The sequence below is a fragment of the Periplaneta americana genome, chromosome 15 (assembly GCF_040183065.1).
Source record: "Periplaneta americana isolate PAMFEO1 chromosome 15, P.americana_PAMFEO1_priV1, whole genome shotgun sequence".
Classification (NCBI taxonomy): domain Eukaryota; kingdom Metazoa; phylum Arthropoda; class Insecta; order Blattodea; family Blattidae; genus Periplaneta; species Periplaneta americana.
The window spans coordinates 165,404,407-165,424,742 of NC_091131.1; the positions used below are offsets into that span (position 1 = coordinate 165,404,407).

The 20,336-nt window shown below is 34.9% G+C and overlaps 2 protein-coding genes across 3 annotated transcripts in view; one reads left to right on the forward strand and one right to left on the reverse strand.

Annotated features, from left to right (window-relative positions):
* The window catches only part of LOC138715501 (nucleolar protein 12-like), a 309,079-nt gene that overhangs the window by 204,156 nt on the left and 84,587 nt on the right, over nt 1–20,336 (forward strand). The gene's annotated exons all lie outside the window — the stretch shown is intronic.
* Nucleotides 1–20,336, reverse strand: part of LOC138715500 (uncharacterized) — a 140,987-nt gene that overhangs the window by 112,914 nt on the left and 7,737 nt on the right. The gene's annotated exons all lie outside the window — the stretch shown is intronic.

A 20,336-nucleotide genomic window follows, 5' to 3' on the forward strand; every position in this document is an offset into this window, starting at 1 on the left:
CATATGAGTGAAGTTATATGTTTCATTGTATTTAACAACTAGAATTCAATTTTTTATTTTCAAATAATAAGATGATAGTTTCCAAATACGGACTATATTTTCCTGCGTCGTGTGAGTGTTTCGACTGGGAGCCAATCACGGGTATGACAGCCACGTGCTTGTGTTTACATTAGGATTTTTCTTATAGCAAAAACAATATAGGTGTAAATTTTTCTGACATTTTGTATATTCGATTCCCTAACCGTTTCAAATGTGTATAATTTTGCCTTTTAGGTGTGTTTCCAAATTATATATAATACGCTTTGTAAAATCTGGCAACCTTTTCATAAGGGAAGCTAAATTTATATTATATTATATTATCTATTTTGTCGAAGGAGCCATATCGACCAAAGGCACTTAAAAGTTTCAATAAAATCAGGCTTCTGAAGAACTGAAATGTTGAGTTTCCAGTAAGATGTCCGTTTTGGAATGAAGGCTACACAATGAAATATGCATTGCAATCTCTTCGTGGTCCGTAAAAAAGCCTGGTAAAACTTCTATGGACTGTATTCTGGACGTTATAGATTTCGTAGGATAGAATCTATCTAGTCTACAAGCAGAAACACTCGTGTAGAAAGTAAATTGCACATTTGTTCTCTTGGACATCCAGGCATCACTGAGTTGTAAATTTTGAATTAACAACTGAAGTGTGTTACTATAGGCATCCAACAAACAAGACTCAGTGCGCAGAAACCAGCGGGCGTGACTGTCTCGCGCAGATGACGTATGCTCCCTTTCGCAGTATGTTCTCCGTCTCCAATCACACCACCGACACTATGCGCATGCGCACGTATTATCTTCTTGTGCTGAACTGAACACGTGTTATTGCTACAGAGTCAGGGACTCACATAGCGTTTTATATTAAATATTAATATAATTTAATTTAAATATGAGGACAGTTCCAGTGAAGATAGGTATAGATTGTGACTTAGAAAGAAACTATGTTGACATCTTGTAATGTTATATTCACTTAATTGGTTATTGTTACAGCTGCTCCTTGAGTGCACATGTCCGCAACCGTAGCCGTTATAGCTATACCAGTAGCCGCTTATTAAAGAACCCGCCTACTGCAGGGGGTAAGAGGGGTATAGCATGCGCGCCGCGAGGAGTCTGAGCTGAGTTTTGCTTGTAGGATACCTATAGGACGAAATGTTCCAGTACAATCCTCCCTTCGCTGTACACAGTTAAAATCACCTCTAAGGATCAAATATTGAGGCAGTGACGGCAGTAAGTAAGGAATCTCTTTCCAAAAAAAGAAACAATTCCTTTCCGTATGTTTATTTGAGCCCGAGATATTATAAAATGTGTGATTTTGATACGTGTCACATACAGCCTACCTCGCCCGGATGGAAGTTTTTGAATGGATTGTAGTTCAATGCTTGGTTTAGTTAAAATAGCTGTTCCTAACGGGTAAGTTCCGATATTAAAGTAAGCATTATATTGTAAACACCAGAAAAAACTGAGTGACGTATTTCTTGTACAGGGACATCATTTTATTTTCACTTGCATTTTTATTGTACCTGCATTTCTGAAGGTACTTCACTCTCACCCCTTCACTAATGTCCTTGCTCCCGTCAGACACACAAACTTACGGCCGCTGTTGCATTCGAAGTCTTCAAGCAGTGAAGTAAACACTGCAGTGTATAGTGTGTTTCATAAATATGATTCCGTTTTCTATAGAAGAAAGAACCTATATTAATAATATCGTACTAAAAAATTATATTCAAGAAACGATTAATTCAATTTCAGAGAATATGCTTCAAAATGTTTTTAATAATATGCATAAAAGAATTGAAGCCTGCATTGTAATGAACGGCAACCATTTTCAGCAACTTGTTTAAAAATTCAGATTAGCTTTTTTTGAATTGAGGTGACTAGAAGCAAAGGAATGCTAGTGACATTTGTAATAACATGAGTTAAGTGCATCCAGTGTAAGCAAAAGTATCTAAAATTTTAGTAGCAAATGGATATTTTAATCGCATCACACATTAAAATTTAAATAAAAAATTTCACCGATTTTACGAAAGCTTAAATATTTAAACCCCATTTTCTCAAAAGTAACTTAAGTGCACTTATAGCCCTTTACTTATGACCCCCTCAATTTAAATGCACTCTTTATATTGTATGATAACATCAATAATTAATATGCTAAATAAAGTAGACATTACATAACGAACATAGCCGCCTGAAAAGTTGAGTTTTTGAAAAAAAAAATGTTACTACTCCACTGTATTTTGATAAATTCCGTAAAAGTGATGATCAAACTGAAAATCGTAATATCGTATTTCCCTACAACATAAATGGATACACTACTTTTCTCTCCTATACCTAGTGAAATGATTCCTTTACATATTGCACTAGTAACACCAAACTCCTGTAATGGAAGGGGGAAACAGTGTTTCCAAGTATAGCCAGGTTAATGTTAAAAATGTTGGTAAAAATAAAGTGATGTCCCTGTATAAATAGAATGTCGATATCATGTGCTTTTAGAAAATTATTGAGAGCATAGATTTTGGTTGGCGAAAAGCTATAATTGTGAATTCTACAAGTTTTCTCAAAACTCGACAAATGCTCACTATGAGACCAAGTTCTTGTATTAATTTTATCATTTTTATTATTGTTCTATTACTTCTAACGCTGAAATGACTTTAATAAACAAGTAAATAATGTACAATATTGTTACATAGCGTAATAATCAACAAACAATTAAATATATGTATACGACCTGACGCGGAGTAGCTCACCGCGTTAGTGAAACAGAGCTACCCTCTAGCAGGAGGCCTTTGCCCTTCAAGGGACACATTAGGCTATTATTATTATTATTATTATTATTATTATTATTATTATTATTATTCTGAACTATTAATTAAAGAACATAATTTGCAGTTTTAACTAAATAAACATGCAATTAAACTGAAATTAAAATTACTGCAGGATATCTTGATAAGATTGCAGACATCTTCTTTCTTTCCCTTGCTTACCATGTTCTTCTTCGGCATCACTGGAGATTCTTTCATGATTTTTTAGATATCTTGTTTCCTCTGCAGCACTCCTATCTCTATCCTGTCGCCAAAGTATGTACTGCTTACTGATGTAGTGACTGTCCTTGAGATTTTTTGTAACATAAGACACTCTTCTTCAGACTGACTAAATAGAATAAACGATTGCGCAATAGCCAACAAAATGAAAATAAATTCTCTAAAGAGCAAAGCCATCAGCTTTACAAGGAAAAGAAATAAAATAGTCGCATCGTATACGTTAGGGGGTGAAACCATTCCGGAAGTTAACAAATGTAAATACCTCAGAATAACATTTAGCAGCGATCTCGGCTGGGGGGAACACGTTACGGACACAGCGGGAAAAGCATGGAGAGCGTTACACTTTGTGATGAGGGTACTAAGAAAAGGCTCTGATAAATCCAAAGAGATTGCATATAAATCACTAGTACGTCCAGTTAAGGAATATGGTGCTGCATGTTGGGATCCTTACAGATTAGAACATATTAAGACACTGGAAAAGATCAGTGGCGTATACTGGTTAAAGGGTTTGGGCTACCGCTGACCCTATTATTACACAAAATATATCTAACAATTACTTTAATTTTAATTACTATGGTAAAACTAATAATACAAAATTATTACATTATGTTATATTATAAACTTTTTCCTTTGTAATTTCCTTGGGCTACCGCCGGTAGCCCCGGTAGCCCGCAAAATACGCCCCTGGAAAAGATTCAAAAACGGGCTCTCAAGTGTTGTCGGAAAAATTCACCATTAAATGGGACACACTCACGGACAGGAGAACGCTAATTCGATTATGCGCACTGTTCAAAACATACAGAGGTGAGCCTGCCTGGAGAGAAATAAAAAATAGGTTGCAGCCGCCAAATTACTCTTCAAGGAACGACCACTCATATAAATTGAGGGAAAGAAGACAGAGGACGGACACTGGAAAGTTTTCTTTTCTCAATCGTACTATTAGGGACTGGAATGCTTTACCTGCAGACTTACTAAAGGCTTTACCAACAACCAAAAACGTATTTAAAAATAGGCTTAAGGACTTTACTAATAGACGATAATTATAAACAGTATGTAAAGGATGTAAATGATATTTTGTTATTGAAGTGTTGTATCAGTGAAGAATTATGTTGTGTCAGTGAAGTGTGTTGTGTCAGTGAAACGTGTTCCTGTCAGGGAAGCTTTATAGTTTATAGTGGCAGTGCAAAGTACTTGAACAGTGAAATGTTTTTGAAGTGTTAGTGAAATCAGGATAGAATCAGTGAAATGTGTCGTAGTTCCAGTGCAGTGAGTGAGTTGACAGCGAAATGAGTGTAATATGGAAATGTACTTGTGCAGATATGAAAATATCATACTTGTGGGTTTTAGTTCGAACTTAGATTTAAGATACAAATTAGATTTATTTTAAATGTTATTTTAAGTGATCGTGCTTCCTTTAATTTAGGATATTCCCTATTATTATTATTATTATTATTATTATTATTATTATTATTATTATTATTATTATTATTATAAATTAAGTTATTGTTAGTATTAATTATTTGTATTAATTATTGGTATTATTAACTGTATTTTTAATTAATAAGTTTATTATTGTCATTATTGAGTGTAATTAGTTACCACTGTTACACCGGGTATATACTCATTGCAGTGTGAATAAATACATACATACGTTGGTTAGTCATTTTGAATGGGAGCTTAGAGGGAATAACCATATGTGATCTGGACTTTAAATCTCTCACTTGCCAGCCTACATTCAGTATTTTCACTTCTCTACGTTTTGGCGATGAAATGTTCATATAATGTAGAACAAATTTATTTTGATCAATTTGGTTAAGAGCCATTACTCTGTGATTAAATTACTGATATCTTCATAGGTTAAATCTACAGCTTTACACTCCCTCTTTCCTTTAGCAGTTTTATTTACATTTTCTATCTTGAAGTCCATGTGAGCAAATAGTTTGAGGCTCGTAATTGTTTATTCTAAACTCTTTCCTTTGCTTCTTTAACCTCAATCTACATTTTCGGCCACCACACAGTTCTGTGATTTGTGATAATATCACAGTCTACTATATACAGTCGCGAAGCTTGAGGTGTTTTTTTTTTTGCAAATCTCGTGATAAAGCGCTCCAAGCGGTTAGCAACTAGAAACAATAGACTGTCCATGGTCGACTTTGGACTGTGTCATTTCTATCGAGTGTTAGCTCGTTGCGTATTTCACATTGATGCTTGTGAAATGTTCGTTATTGGTTGTAATGAAAATGTTAATGGCTAAAATATAATGTAATAATTGTAATAATAATATGGGAGAAGGAGGAGACGTTTGTAGTGCTATAAATTGTAGCAACAGTAAGAGAAAGAGGCCAGAGTTATCCTTTGTCCGATTTCCGAAAAATTCAGAAAGGTTCCTGGGTTTCCATAAGAATGCTGTGCAGAAACAAAACTCTTAATTTTGAAGTTCTTTGTGACTGTTAGAATACATTATATCCTTAAATTTCACAATGAAATGTTTCAGTCTAACCGAAAAGACATTAGATACCGGTTAAAATTCCGTCACTTAGGCAGCTAAATTTCCAGAGAAATAAAGGTTAGGTCTACTTTTTTTTTCAGAGGATATATGTTTAATTGTAGCAATTAATTTCGTTATTATTTTTATGTGTTATTTTACTAAAGACGTAGAAAAATTAAGTTCGTTTTAATGAAATTTATTGATCACGTTTTATTTTCAATTCAGGTGGGATTATTATTGCTTAGGCCTATTTTTTTCAAAGGATATGTTTTTAATTATAGCTGTTAATTTTGTTGTTATTTTTATTTGTTGCTTTACTAGAGACGTAGAAAAAGTCTGTTACAATAAAATTTATTGATCACGTTTTATTTCCAATTCTGGTGTGATTATTATTGCTTAACCTCATCCCACTTTAACTACGTAAGCCTACACTACGAGTACCGGTACGCGTAAGTTACTCCATTAATTCATATTTCCATTATTATTGTTGTAAAGGGAAATGCAAATTAATATTTATTGGTTTCATAGTTAATTATCGATATAATCTTGAATGAGTGAAGCTATTATAGTAAATTTCAGTTCGTTTTGCACAAACAAAAATTATATTACTTATTTCTTGCATGTTTCTTCGAGTTTATGGTGGAATTTAATATACTTCATTAAAATAATAAATTAACTTTATGCATTTAATATTTCAATAATGGAAGGAAGGTGTTAATTTTTCCAAAAGAACACGACAACGAAAGTGTAACATATTTTGTCGTCTGCTAGGAGAGAGATCTGCGATGATGCGGCGATAGTAGCGATCCTAGTGGTTGGCAACTACCCATGTTTGCATTTTTACTACATATTGAGCTTCGCGACTGTATATAGTAGACTGTGATATTATCTTCTGATCCAGACATTTAGTATAATACGATGTTACACATCTTTAAAACAATTTAAAGTAAGCTACAATAAGTAAACCAAATTAATCTTGATTGCTCCTGGTACAACAATGAACTATAGATATAAATGCTATCCCAGACAGCGCACGTGTTCCTGGAAAGTGCTTGCGCAGCATAACATCTAGGCCTACTTATTCACGCTGCATTTATCGAGTTTGCTTTCTTTAAATTAAATCATTTATCAAGTTTTGAAAAAACCTATCAAGTTTAACATCCTCTACACGCTGCAAGTGTCGCGTTATGAAAAATGTGACTTCACAGTTGGATGCAGAGTAACGAAATTGTAGTGACATGATGTATAACTCAATTTCACAAAATTTTGCATTTATCGAGTTTTGAAAAAACTTCCATTTCCTCACGTCACATGAAGTTATTTGACGCTGCAGTATTGGTAGTCGGGATCTCGGGTGCAGACGTGTTGGTAAGAAACGATCTTTCCCTCATCTTCGCTTGGTGCAGGTCCTTTATCTTCAACCATTGGTTGTGGGTTGAGAACTTCACTTGTCGCACGAGGTGGAGTCATATTAGGCCTATCTCGTGTTTCCTGTGGACTACTTTTTACCAGTGGCGTGGGGTACTATTTGTCGGTGGGGAACAGGTCAAAAACAACACTAAATAATAATAATAATAATAATAATAATAATAATAATAATAATAATAATAATAATAATAATAATAATAATAATTTTTATTTATTTATTTATTTATTTAATGTGCTGTACAACAGCCAGGGGCCAATTACAGTTCAGCACAAATATAACAAAAAACATAAAACAAAAATAATTATTACACATAAATATAATTACAATTAATTACAATAATGACGATGAATGGATAACTAAGAATACTATGAGACAATGTTAATTGAGTATAATGCCTAAAATAATACATAAATGATAAATCGTTGCCAAGAGCAAACAAAGTCTATACATTGAAGGGATCGAATTCGCAGCCATGCATGTTTGCATTTTTAATGCATCTGGAGACTGGTGAAAGAAATTTCGAATTTCTAATATAGAAAAGTTTGTGGGCTCTCATATCTTTTGTTGGAATACGTAAGGTAATATTGTTTAAGAAAGAGTCACAGGATATATCACCTTTGAGGACTTTACAAAAGAACAGATAATCTAGCTCATGGCGTCTAGCATATAGATTTTGACAATTAAAATATTCACATTTTCTCTCATAACTATACCCGGAATTAATGGGCAAAAATCTGAATGAACATAAGGATATAAATTTCCTTTGTATATTTTCTAATTTAGCCAAGTCCGTAGTTGTAATCGAGTTCCAAACTACAGATGCATATTCGAGTTTCGATCGCACCAATGTATAGTATAGCATTAAGAGAGAATCGGGCGTGGAAAAAGAATAAGTTATTGACCGTATTATTCCTAGCATTCTGATTGCGTGATTGTAAATGTAATCAACGTGACTATGAAAATACAATTTACTGTCAAAGAATATTCCCAAATCTTTTACGCAATCCGTTCTGTTAATTAGTACATTATTTAGATAATAATTAAATTTCAGTGAAGAAGTTTTTCTAGAAAAGGTTATTACATTAGTTTTGGATACGTTAATTTTCATACCATTGTCTTCCGACCATTTAGCGACATAATAATAATAATAATAATAATAATAATAATAATAATCTGTTAATGCATATAGATTGTTAGTTGGGAGGCCGGAGGGAAAAAGGCCTTTGGGGAGGCAGAGACATATAGGGAGGATAATATTAAAATTGATTTGAGGTGGGACATGATGATAGTGAGTGGATTAATCTTGCACAGGATAGGGATCGATGGCGGGCTTATGTGAGGGCGGCAATGAACCTGCGGGTTCCTTAAAAGCCATTTGTAATAATAATAATAATAATAATAATAATAATAATAATAATAATAATAATAATCTGTATTATGATTTAGCAACATTACCAATTTTTTTTACTTCATTTACAACTTAATCAAAAAAAGAATGTGTTAATGTAAAACAAATTAATGATATATTATTATTATTATTATTATTATTATTATTATTATTATTATTATTATTATTATTATTATTAGGCCTAAATATATAATACAGTTAACTAAAAATAAATAAACCTCAATTAAACCTACAATTTGCCGCTTGAGGACCACCCAGTTAACCATTTCACAGAATTATAGTAACTACTTTGAAAATGTCTTGTGATGCCCATGTCTTGTATAAGATTTTGTTTTAGTTTATGTAAGGAGAGGAGTAGGTTTACCATTCAAAATAACCGCGCTTTTCTCAGCAACATTGATCGAACTAAACGCTCTCGACTTCAGGTGATCGATAACACGACACTCGCTGTCTTGGTTCGCATGAGGCCGCTGCCGCTCGGTCTCTTTGCAGTTGGAACAGGCAGCAGTCACCTGTTCCATTGCCATTAATCAGTCAGCTTTAACTCAGGCCGCGAATGTGTAAATGGTACGGATTTTTTAAGAACTATTGTATAATTTCACACACAATATTATGTCACACGAAAAACTCTTCGAACTTAATTGTTTTCCGAATTATCACTATATCAAGAAACTAGCTTGATGAAACAGTATATTCCACACTTCTCAATATTCCGCGAGGGAAGAGGCACTGCCGTCGTGATCTAATACAGGCCGTAAGGCAGACCACGTGACTCGCTTAACAGCTGATCGCGAAAGGCGGTCTTTCAACCATATGAATTAGTTGCAGTGCATGAAGAATAACATATATTTCTCTGAAATGCAGTGTAATTGCGTCAGTAAAATTTTAAACAGTGATTGTGAGACGCTTGAGACACAATTTACTTGCAATTTAAGGTATAATATTATTTTTGGTGTGAAAATTTCGTTGTTGCAGGCAAAGTTCGTATGTGTAATACCTGCCTTTATTTCGATTAAATATTGCACCCTTATGTGGTTAAGTGAAATTTTGGTCTTATAAACAGTAGGCTAAATATGTGTAATAATATATACGTGAAAGTGAAACATTGACTGGCATGTAAAGTAAGTTGTGATTAGGCCTAAGTGCAGCGTTACCGATGTTACTCTTGTCTAATCCATTATTGTTAGTTTACCGTATTTGTCTTATTAAATTTAAATTATTGCGCCCTTTTTATTTGTGAATAACCTACATTATACGAGTAAATAATACGACGTTTGATAATATACACAATTTGAACTAAAAACGAGATACATATATGACTTGAGGCTTTCCCGGCGTTTGATGTAGAATAACTCTTCTCGGGTTCTCAGCCAGGTGAGTTGGAGATTAGCTTCCAAGCTTTCGACGGCTAGCTCTGCCATCTTCTTCAGGGACGAACTCACCTGGCTGAGAACCCGAGAAGAGTTATTCCAGATACATATAGTATATTAGAAAAAAATTATACCCTATAGTTTCCATTACTGTTACAGTATCTGGAATTGTAATTGGTTGAAATAAAGCACTCATGCTTCATTACGAAATTCTTGCACATTCATTTATGCACGTTTCAACAATTTTCAGTTGCATCGCACGCATATTTTAATGTGTTAAAGTTATAGGTTATGTTTATTCTATCAGTACTTGCCTTATTTCCATATTCGCAATTATGCATTATAATTAAGCATAACGCTACGTATAACTCATAAATGCAATTTGTCTACACTTCAATTGTATTTATTCGTTTCATACGGTACTCCAGTCTGAAGTCTGATTAGTGTAATATGTTACTAGGGCTAAACTAGCGCTGAGGTAGTTCCCTTCGTATTCATACATCTTGCATATACAAATTAGTTCGGTTCGTTCAGGATTTTAATATGCCTTGCTTATAGGATCAAATGCATCTCCACAAAAAATAAATTCAACTGTTTTCAGTTCAGAAATTACCGGAACTATACCTCAGCGCTACTAAGTAATATAACGTATGTACATTTCATATGAGGGACTGTGGTGAATTTTCTACCTATAAGTAAGGACGGTAACCGTGTTCTGAAGTTTATCCTAAAAATATATTCTTCTTTATTAAATCTCAAAACCGTTTTCGTTCTCAACTTACGCCTAAAATGTTGACGCAGATAGGTTATGTTAACATGGTAAATTCTCTAAAAATAACACAGTTTTATTTATTGTTCCTGCCACATTATGCAACACATAAATGGAACTTATGCACATATTACATTGGATAAAAATTTAATTGTATTATTTATTTGTTCCCTACTATGCTGGGTTGTAATGAATTATATTGATCTAACCTACCAGATTAACACACTACTGTACATACACTATTTTCATAGGAGGGACTGTGGTAAATTTTGTACCTACAAGTAAGGAAGGTAGATGTGCTAAATTAAAATCACAATAAAAATAATTCTTCTTTATTAAATCTCTAAATAGCTTCCATTCCAAACTTAAAATGTTGATGCAACCAGGTTATGTTACCATGTAAAACTCCGTTCATATTAAAATAACACAGTTTTGTAATTATTTCTGCAACATATTATGCAATAAGAAGTGTGAAGGGGTCTTATACACACATTACACTAAATAAAATTGAGCGCCGACACGCATTAAAGTAATATATTTCACTCAGCTCCGTATACTCAAATAGAAAAGCCCGACTCATCGAGTGACGTCACACAACCTGCATTACGGCCTGGTCTAGATCACGATGGCAGTGGAAGAGGTAACTCCACAGCTTCCAGCGATACTCGGGTAAGCTCGTGTCCGCTCGAGCCTGCTTCGGAGAAAACGTTGCTTGAGATCCCACTCACATCATCACGCACAGCAGACGAGAAGGGCTCGAGTCGTTTTCACTTCACTGCAATAACCCTGCTAACGATAGCTGTTTTAGCTTTTCGAAAACTGCAAGTAGCCTATCCTTTAGAATGAAGTATATCTCACAATCTCTGTTAAGGGGGCAGGGAGGAAGGGAATAGCCTGTTCCCTCTGTTCCATGGAGGAACTGCCACTGCTTTTTACGCGCATAGAAATTCGCTGAGAAAACTCTTTCTTACAACGTTTATTATCAGTAATCTCTCTTCATTTTCAATTGAAGTGTTATCGTTAATTATTTCGACGTCGTTTTCATCGACCGATTCAGTTTCAGATCCGTCGTGTATATTAGTATCTCTGCCACATATATTTGGTTGTGTATTCTGACGTACGTCTATCTTGTCGACTGTATCTTTACAATCAGTTTCTGAGTCTATGTCAGATAGTCGTTCTTGTTGAGTTGTTGAACTCTCGAGGTCATTAGTCTTGTTTACAGTGAAGCTAGAAGGCAATGGGGCAGTCGCCTGTCCCAGTGCTTCATTCTCGATGGAATTGCCGAGTATCTCATCTTTTGACCTTCGCGATTGAAGTAGGCCTATATCACTGAAAGTAAGTTTCTGTCTTGGAGCTACAGTAACGACCTGACGAAGAATACGTTATGGGAATGAGAACAAACATGCGAAACACTTCCACATTGGTAACAAGTTTTTTTTTTTTTTTTGCCCGACGTGTGTAACATACGCTTCATAGTTACCAATTAGGAGGATGGAAAAGGGTTTTCAACTAAATATAGTATGTGCTATACGTATGCCAGTATCACCATGAATCGGTATCTATTCGCTCATTTTCTCATTAACAATTGATTGTACTTTACCATAATTCATTAATGAATTGGCGATCCTGTCGTTTGACCCTTCCGGTAAAATGTTAAAAACCCTAACTGTATTCATATCATCTCCTGATGTTATTGTAACTATCACAATATCACCATTTAGCAATTTTATACAGAGTGATTTATATAGAACTGACACATTTCTTTCATTAATTGTTTCAAAACGAATTCTGTTAGCCATAACTTATTATACCTAAAATGTAGAGGAATTTTGGGAAATTATTTACGTCTATAGCAAATGTTGTCCGGCGTTGTCAAATCCGGAGATCTCGGTGGCCACAGGTTCCTGGAAATTATTCGGTCGTCACATAACCGGATAAATGGAACCATGCTTCATCTGTGAACCATGTGATGGACAATATGACAGGATTTTGCACAATGAACGTCTGAAACCAACGACAATAATTCAGTCTTTTATCCTTATCTGGTTCCTGTACCTGATGAACAACCGTAACCCTATATGGCTTTAGGCTCTGTGACACATTGAGTAGGTGTACCCTGTCTCCTGCGACAAACGTCTTAATGATTTTTTGGGTGACTGCTCCAGTCGTGCTCTTACGTCAACAACAACCGTGGGAAGCTTAGATGAACGATGCTTGCCCTTTTTACTCACCAGAGATCCAGTTGTTTCCAATTTGTTTACCAGTCCCAGTATTGTGTTTCTTTTGGGAGGATTGCGAACACCAAATTCTCTCTGGTATGCCCTTTGAGTAGCTGTAATTGAATTCGTAATCCAGTATTGCTTCACAAGGAAGAGTCGTTGTTTTAATGTGTACTGCATTTTCACGTTGACACAAAATGTCGAAAACAGGTGCCAACAATAGGAATAAAACAAACATCTGCGCATCTAGTGACAAGGAATCGAAACTCCAGACCATTCTGCTGTTGGTTTCAGACGTTCATTGTGCAAAATCCTGCCATATTGTCCATCACATGGTTCACAGATGAAGCATGGTTCCATTTATCCGGTTACGTGACGACCGAATAATTTCCAGGAACCTGTGGCCACCGAGATCTCCGGATTTGACAACGCCGGACAACATTTGCTATAGAGGTAAATAATCTCCCAAAATTCCTCTACATTTTAGGTATAATAAGTTGTCGCTAGCACAATTCGTTTTGAAGCAATTAATGAAAGAAATGTGTCAGTTCTATATAAATCACTCTGTAGTTGTTGTACCTTCATGTTTCCGTAAATAATTTTCATACACACTGCTACTGGTAAATTTCAAATAAATCGCATTTTGTTTACTAACTATCTTGAAAGTCCGATTCTCGTACCTGTAAAGATTCTGCAACACACTGATGAATTTCCATTGCTGTTGGTCGTTGTTGTTCCTTGTTGAATGTTCCTTTCGTAATACCTATTAACTCGATTAATTTTAGAACTTATATTCAGTTCACTATAAATCTATGCACTATACAAAACTGAAGCGAGGACTGTTAAACTTCACGCTCACGACCTCCCACTTGATGAAGAATTGGATTGTTGAAAAGCGCGTAACTTGTGCACTGCGAAATGTATGCAATGTTCGTAACACTCATTAATTATTGTAGTTATATGGGATATTCATTGCGTCAGTACCTCGTTTCTCTGGGTGGTATCACTCCGCGTGTTTCTGTGCATTCCTAACAGCTTGGTCTAACGCTCACTTCGTTATGAATTTTACATGAGCGGGTACATGAACTCTGGCGTATAGAAGCATTTCGTAAACAAATAAGCCTTCATTTCGTGAAGAAGAAATATGTTTAATAACAGCTACTTATAATTCAAGGAAGTTGATCAAAGAAGAGACTCCAAATGAAATAACACTCCCAATGTTATGTACCCGTATAATTCAAGGAAGTTGATCAAAGAAGAGAGTCCAAATGAAACAACACTCGCAATGTTATGTACCCGTATAATTCAAGGAAGTTGATCAAAGAAGAGAGTCCAAATGAAATAACACTCCCAATGTTATGTACCCGTATAATTCAAGGAAGTTGATCAAAGAAGAGACTCCAAATGAAATAACACTCCCAATGTTATGTACCCGTATAATTCAAGGAAGTTGATCAAAGAAGAGACTCCAAATGAAACAACACTCGCAATGTTATGTACCCGTATAATTCAAGGAAGTTGATCAAAGAAGAGACTCCAAATGAAACAACACTCCCAATGTTATGTACCCGTATAATTCAAGGAAGTTGATCAAAGAAGAGACTCCAAATGAAATAACACTCCCAATGTTATGTACCCGTATAATTCAAGGAAGTTGATCAAAGAAGAGACTCCAAATGAAATAACACTCCCAATGTTATGTACCCGTATAATTCAAGGAAGTTGATCAAAGAAGAGACTCCAAATGAAATAACACTCCCAATGTTATGTACCCGTATAATTCAAGGAAGTTGATCAAAGAAGAGACTCCAAATGAAACAACACTCGCAATGTTATGTACCCGTATAATTCAAGGAAGTTGATCAAAGAAGAGAGTCCAAATGAAATAACACTCCCAATGTTATGTACCCGTATAATTCAAGGAAGTTGATCAAAGAAGAGACTCCAAATGAAATAACACTCCCAATGTTATGTACCCGTATAATTCAAGGAAGTTGATCAAAGAGGAGACTCCAAATGAAACAACACTCCCAATGTTATGTACCCGTATAATTCAAGGAAGTTGATCAAAGAAGAGAGTCCAAATGAAATAACACTCCCAATGTTATGTACCCGTATAATTCAAGGAAGTTGATCAAAGAAGAGACTCCAAATGAAATAACACTCCCAATGTTATGTACCCGTATAAAGGAAGTTGATCAAAGAAGAGACTCCAAATGAAACAACACTCGCAATGTTATGTACCCGTATAATTCAAGGAAGTTGATCAAAGAAGAGAGTCCAAATGAAATAACACTCCCAATGTTATGTACCCGTATAATTCAAGGAAGTTGATCAAAGAAGAGACTCCAAATGAAACAACACTCCCAATGTTATGTACCCGTATAATTCAAGGAAGTTGATCAAAGAAGAGACTCCAAATGAAACAACACTCGCAATGTTATGTACCCGTATAATTCAAGGAAGTTGATCAAAGAAGAGAGTCCAAATGAAATAACACTCCCAATGTTATGTACCCGTATAATTCAAGGAAGTTGATCAAAGAAGAGACTCCAAATGAAATAACACTCCCAATGTTATGTACCCGTATAATTCAAGGAAGTTGATCAAAGAAGAGACTCCAAATGAAATAACACTCCCAATGTTATGTACCCGTATAATTCAAGGAAGTTGATCAAAGAAGAGACTCCAAATGAAACAACACTCGCAATGTTATGTACCCGTATAATTCAAGGAAGTTGATCAAAGAAGAGAGTCCAAATGAAATAACACTCCCAATGTTATGTACCCGTATAATTCAAGGAAGTTGATCAAAGAAGAGACTCCAAATGAAACAACACTCGCAATGTTATGTACCCGTATAATTCAAGGAAGTTGATCAAAGAAGAGAGTCCAAATGAAATAACACTCCCAATGTTATGTACCCGTATAATTCAAGGAAGTTGATCAAAGAAGAAACTCCAAATGAAATAACACTCCCAATGTTATGTACCCGTATAATTCAAGGAAGTTGATCAAAGAAGAGACTCCAAATGAAATAACACTCCCAATGTTATGTACCCGTATAATTCAAGGAAGTTGATCAAAGAAGAGAGTCCAAATGAAATAACACTCCCAATGTTATGTACCCGTATAATTCAAGGAAGTTGATCAAAGAAGAGACTCCAAATGAAATAACACTCCCAATGTTATGTACCCGTATAATTCAAGGAAGTTGATCAAAGAAGAGACTCCAAATGAAATAACACTCCCAATGTTATGTACCCGTATAATTCAAGGAAGTTGATCAAAGAAGAGACTCCAAATGAAATAACACTCCCAATGTTATGTACCCGTATAATTCAAGGAAGTTGATCAAAGAGGAGACTCCAAATGAAACAACACTCCCAATGTTATGTACCCGTATAATTCAAGGAAGTTGATCAAAGAAGAGAGTCCAAATGAAATAACACTCCCAATGTTATGTACCCGTATAATTCAAGGAAGTTGATCAAAGAAGAGACTCCAAATGAAATAACACTCCCAATGTTATGTACCCGTATAATTCAAGGAAGTTGATCAAAGAAGAGACTCCAAATGAAACAACACTCGCAATGTTATGTACCCGTATAATTCAAGGAAGTTGATCAAAGAAGAGAGTCCAAATGAAATAACACTCCCAATGTTATGTACCCGTATAATTCAAGGAAGTTGATCAAAGAAGAGACTCCAAATGAAACAACACTCCCAATGTTATGTACCCGTATAATTCAAGGAAGTTGATCAAAGAAGAGACTCCAAATGAAACAACACTCGCAATGTTATGTACCCGTATAATTCAAGGAAGTTGATCAAAGAAGAGAGTCCAAATGAAATAACACTCCCAATGTTATGTACCCGTATAATTCAAGGAAGTTGATCAAAGAAGAGACTCCAAATGAAATAACACTCCCAATGTTATGTACCCGTATAATTCAAGGAAGTTGATCAAAGAAGAGACTCCAAATGAAACAACACTCGCAATGTTATGTACCCGTATAATTCAAGGAAGTTGATCAAAGAAGAGAGTCCAAATGAAATAACACTCCCAATGTTATGTACCCGTATAATTCAAGGAAGTTGATCAAAGAAGAGACTCCAAATGAAACAACACTCCCAATGTTATGTACCCGTATAATTCAAGGAAGTTGATCAAAGAAGAGACTCCAAATGAAACAACACTCGCAATGTTATGTACCCGTATAATTCAAGGAAGTTGATCAAAGAAGAGAGTCCAAATGAAATAACACTCCCAATGTTATGTACCCGTATAATTCAAGGAAGTTGATCAAAGAAGAGACTCCAAATGAAATAACACTCCCAATGTTATGTACCCGTATAATTCAAGGAAGTTGATCAAAGAGGAGACTCCAAATGAAACAACACTCCCAATGTTATGTACCCGTATAATTCAAGGAAGTTGATCAAAGAAGAGAGTCCAAATGAAATAACACTCCCAATGTTATGTACCCGTATAATTCAAGGAAGTTGATCAAAGAAGAGACTCCAAATGAAACAACACTCGCAATGTTATGTACCCGTATAATTCAAGGAAGTTGATCAAAGAAGAGAGTCCAAATGAAATAACACTCCCAATGTTATGTACCCGTATAATTCAAGGAAGTTGATCAAAGAAGAGACTCCAAATGAAATAACACTCCCAATGTTATGTACCCGTATAAAGGAAGTTGATCAAAGAAGAGACTCCAAATGAAACAACACTCGCAATGTTATGTACCCGTATAATTCAAGGAAGTTGATCAAAGAAGAGAGTCCAAATGAAATAACACTCCCAATGTTATGTACCCGTATAATTCAAGGAAGTTGATCAAAGAAGAGACTCCAAATGAAACAACACTCCCAATGTTATGTACCCGTATAATTCAAGGAAGTTGATCAAAGAAGAGACTCCAAATGAAACAACACTCGCAATGTTATGTACCCGTATAATTCAAGGAAGTTGATCAAAGAAGAGAGTCCAAATGAAATAACACTCCCAATGTTATGTACCCGTATAATTCAAGGAAGTTGATCAAAGAAGAAACTCCAAATGAAATAACACTCCCAATGTTATGTACCCGTATAATTCAAGGAAGTTGATCAAAGAAGAGACTCCAAATGAAATAACACTCCCAATGTTATGTACCCGTATAATTCAAGGAAGTTGATCAAAGAAGAGACTCCAAATGAAATAACACTCCCAATGTTATGTACCCGTATAATTCACAACACAATACCACTATTTAGAGGAAACGCGTCACAGAATGAAGTCTTCTTATAGTACCTCTGCATTGTAAATTACAAATCGTTAATAACATTATATTAAATTAGTATGTATGAATCAGCAGATGTAACCAAGAACAATCTAGAACTAGTTAAGCCACTGGCGTAGCTTAACATTTTCCTGCTGATCCGGAGTTGCACTAGGGCGTGGGTTCGATTTCCGCTTGGGTTGATTACCTGGTTGGGTTTCTTCCGAAGTTTATCTCAACCATAAGGCGAATGTTAGCTAATATGTGCTATCACCAATCCCATCGATGCCACATAACATAACAGTTTATACAACGTCGTTTAATAACCAAGAAAATAACTAGTTAGAGTAGTAAATGAGGTCTTACGCATAGGTACTTCGTGAATATGTTACATAGACTTACTTTTAACGTAAAAGGTACATACTCATATCCTAAGAAAATACTACTGCCTAAATAACAGAAATTCATATTTAGAATAAAAAGTATTTTGTGCGAGATCGTGCGTATTTGCTTGGTTTCCGCACAAAACCAATCCGCGGAAAGTCTAAAATTCCACATTCAGTATTCCCACCCTAACACACATAACAATTTATTTCCCTCTTCTTACCGCTTAAGTGACATATTGATTTTACTGCTTTAGGCTTTTAACATATTATTTTTAGAGACGTTCAATATAGTAATAATTATAAATTGGAAACTTACCACTACAATTTCACCTAAATTGCACTGTTAATTATTGTTTTTAAATATTTGCAAAAATTAAGTAAACTCTACAACTCCACTAAAGTTACTGCATTCGTGATGCAAGTAACATTAAGGAAGCCGTGAAAAAAATCAACAATATTCTAGACTCATCATAGACTGGGGGAAAAAAAAGACAGACGTATATCACGGCCTGCTGGAGTATAGTAAACACAGAAAACATTTTAAAGCAACAATGTTGAAGCTAGATATTTTTGTTTTCCAAATTTGCCGTCATTGAACAGAAACCAAGATGGAGATTTCATTGCAACTAATTAGAAATTCCTCTTTCAGATATGTAATAAACGATCTTCGCACAAAATAATGTACGATACACGAGCGGTGTGTTTTCTTTCAATTCTCGTTTCGCTTTTTCAAACTTTTCCTCGAACATGAAAACTTCAACATACCGCTCTTGTAACGCATATTACTATTAACTTGTATATTATGGTTTCTGAGTGCACATTTAAATTATTGATTTTTATTACGTATTAATAATGTTATTTATGATGATACATAATTAAATCTTTATGCAGGCATGGTATACGTAATAGTGTCGTGTAATGTTTGAACGTGAAAGGAGATATCAAGATATTAAAAACGTCGCTCTACATCCAAAAATACGTAGAAGTGAAGCGTGTAAACTAAAATAACTGAACTCGTAAAAAGCAACCGGTAAGAGGCATTATGTTCGGTTTTGTGTTGCGAGTCTCTTTAGAACCTTTCCCCTTCTTTGTGCTCGGTGCCTGTGCCTTTCGTCAGTTCCACCTCTCCTTCTCCTTTACGCTTTAGCTGCATACGGATGTCAGGCACATATCTGGCATAGTGATGAGTAAGGAGCGGATTCCTATGTAATTAAATATTATTTTTGCGTGTGATAAAACACAATTAACAAAGTTAAAAATTCCGAACATGAAGTTTCAAGTTTAAAAATCGAATTTTATTTCACATAAAAACACATATTTTTACAAAAAAATTATGTAAATACATATTTTCATAAACACATAAATCTTGGAGTTTTTTTACTTAAATAATTTTTTTACAAGAACTTTTAAACATTTTAAAACTAAATCAATTATGTCACTCAGAAGTACGCTATCTTTTTAAGAATTCTTGGTTTGCTGCGTGTTTCTAAGCGCTGTGTGGTGTATCCGTGATCCATTTTTGTAATAGTATCGCCTCATGTTCTGAGAACAGCTAGGCAGTATATCAGTGTTATTGTTAGAGAATAAATTAACATAGAAAAGGAGGAGAGATCTTAAAACACATAATCAGGAATGTTTATTGTTGCTGAAGATGATTTCATTCCACGCTTTGTTTGTGAAACACAACAGATAAGAGCTCGGGTATGAACATTATTTAATTTAAACAAATCTCTCGCTCATGCCTATGAAGTGACGCCCTGTTATCGGCTTCGTCAATCGATATCCTTCAAGATATACTGAAAGATGATTGTTTAAAAAACGATTTGGCTTTCCTATTAGCAAATCTAAGCTTTTTGTGTGACACCATAAAAAAAACTCGAAACATCCAAAAACCTGTTGTCTGAAACAGGGAGGTGC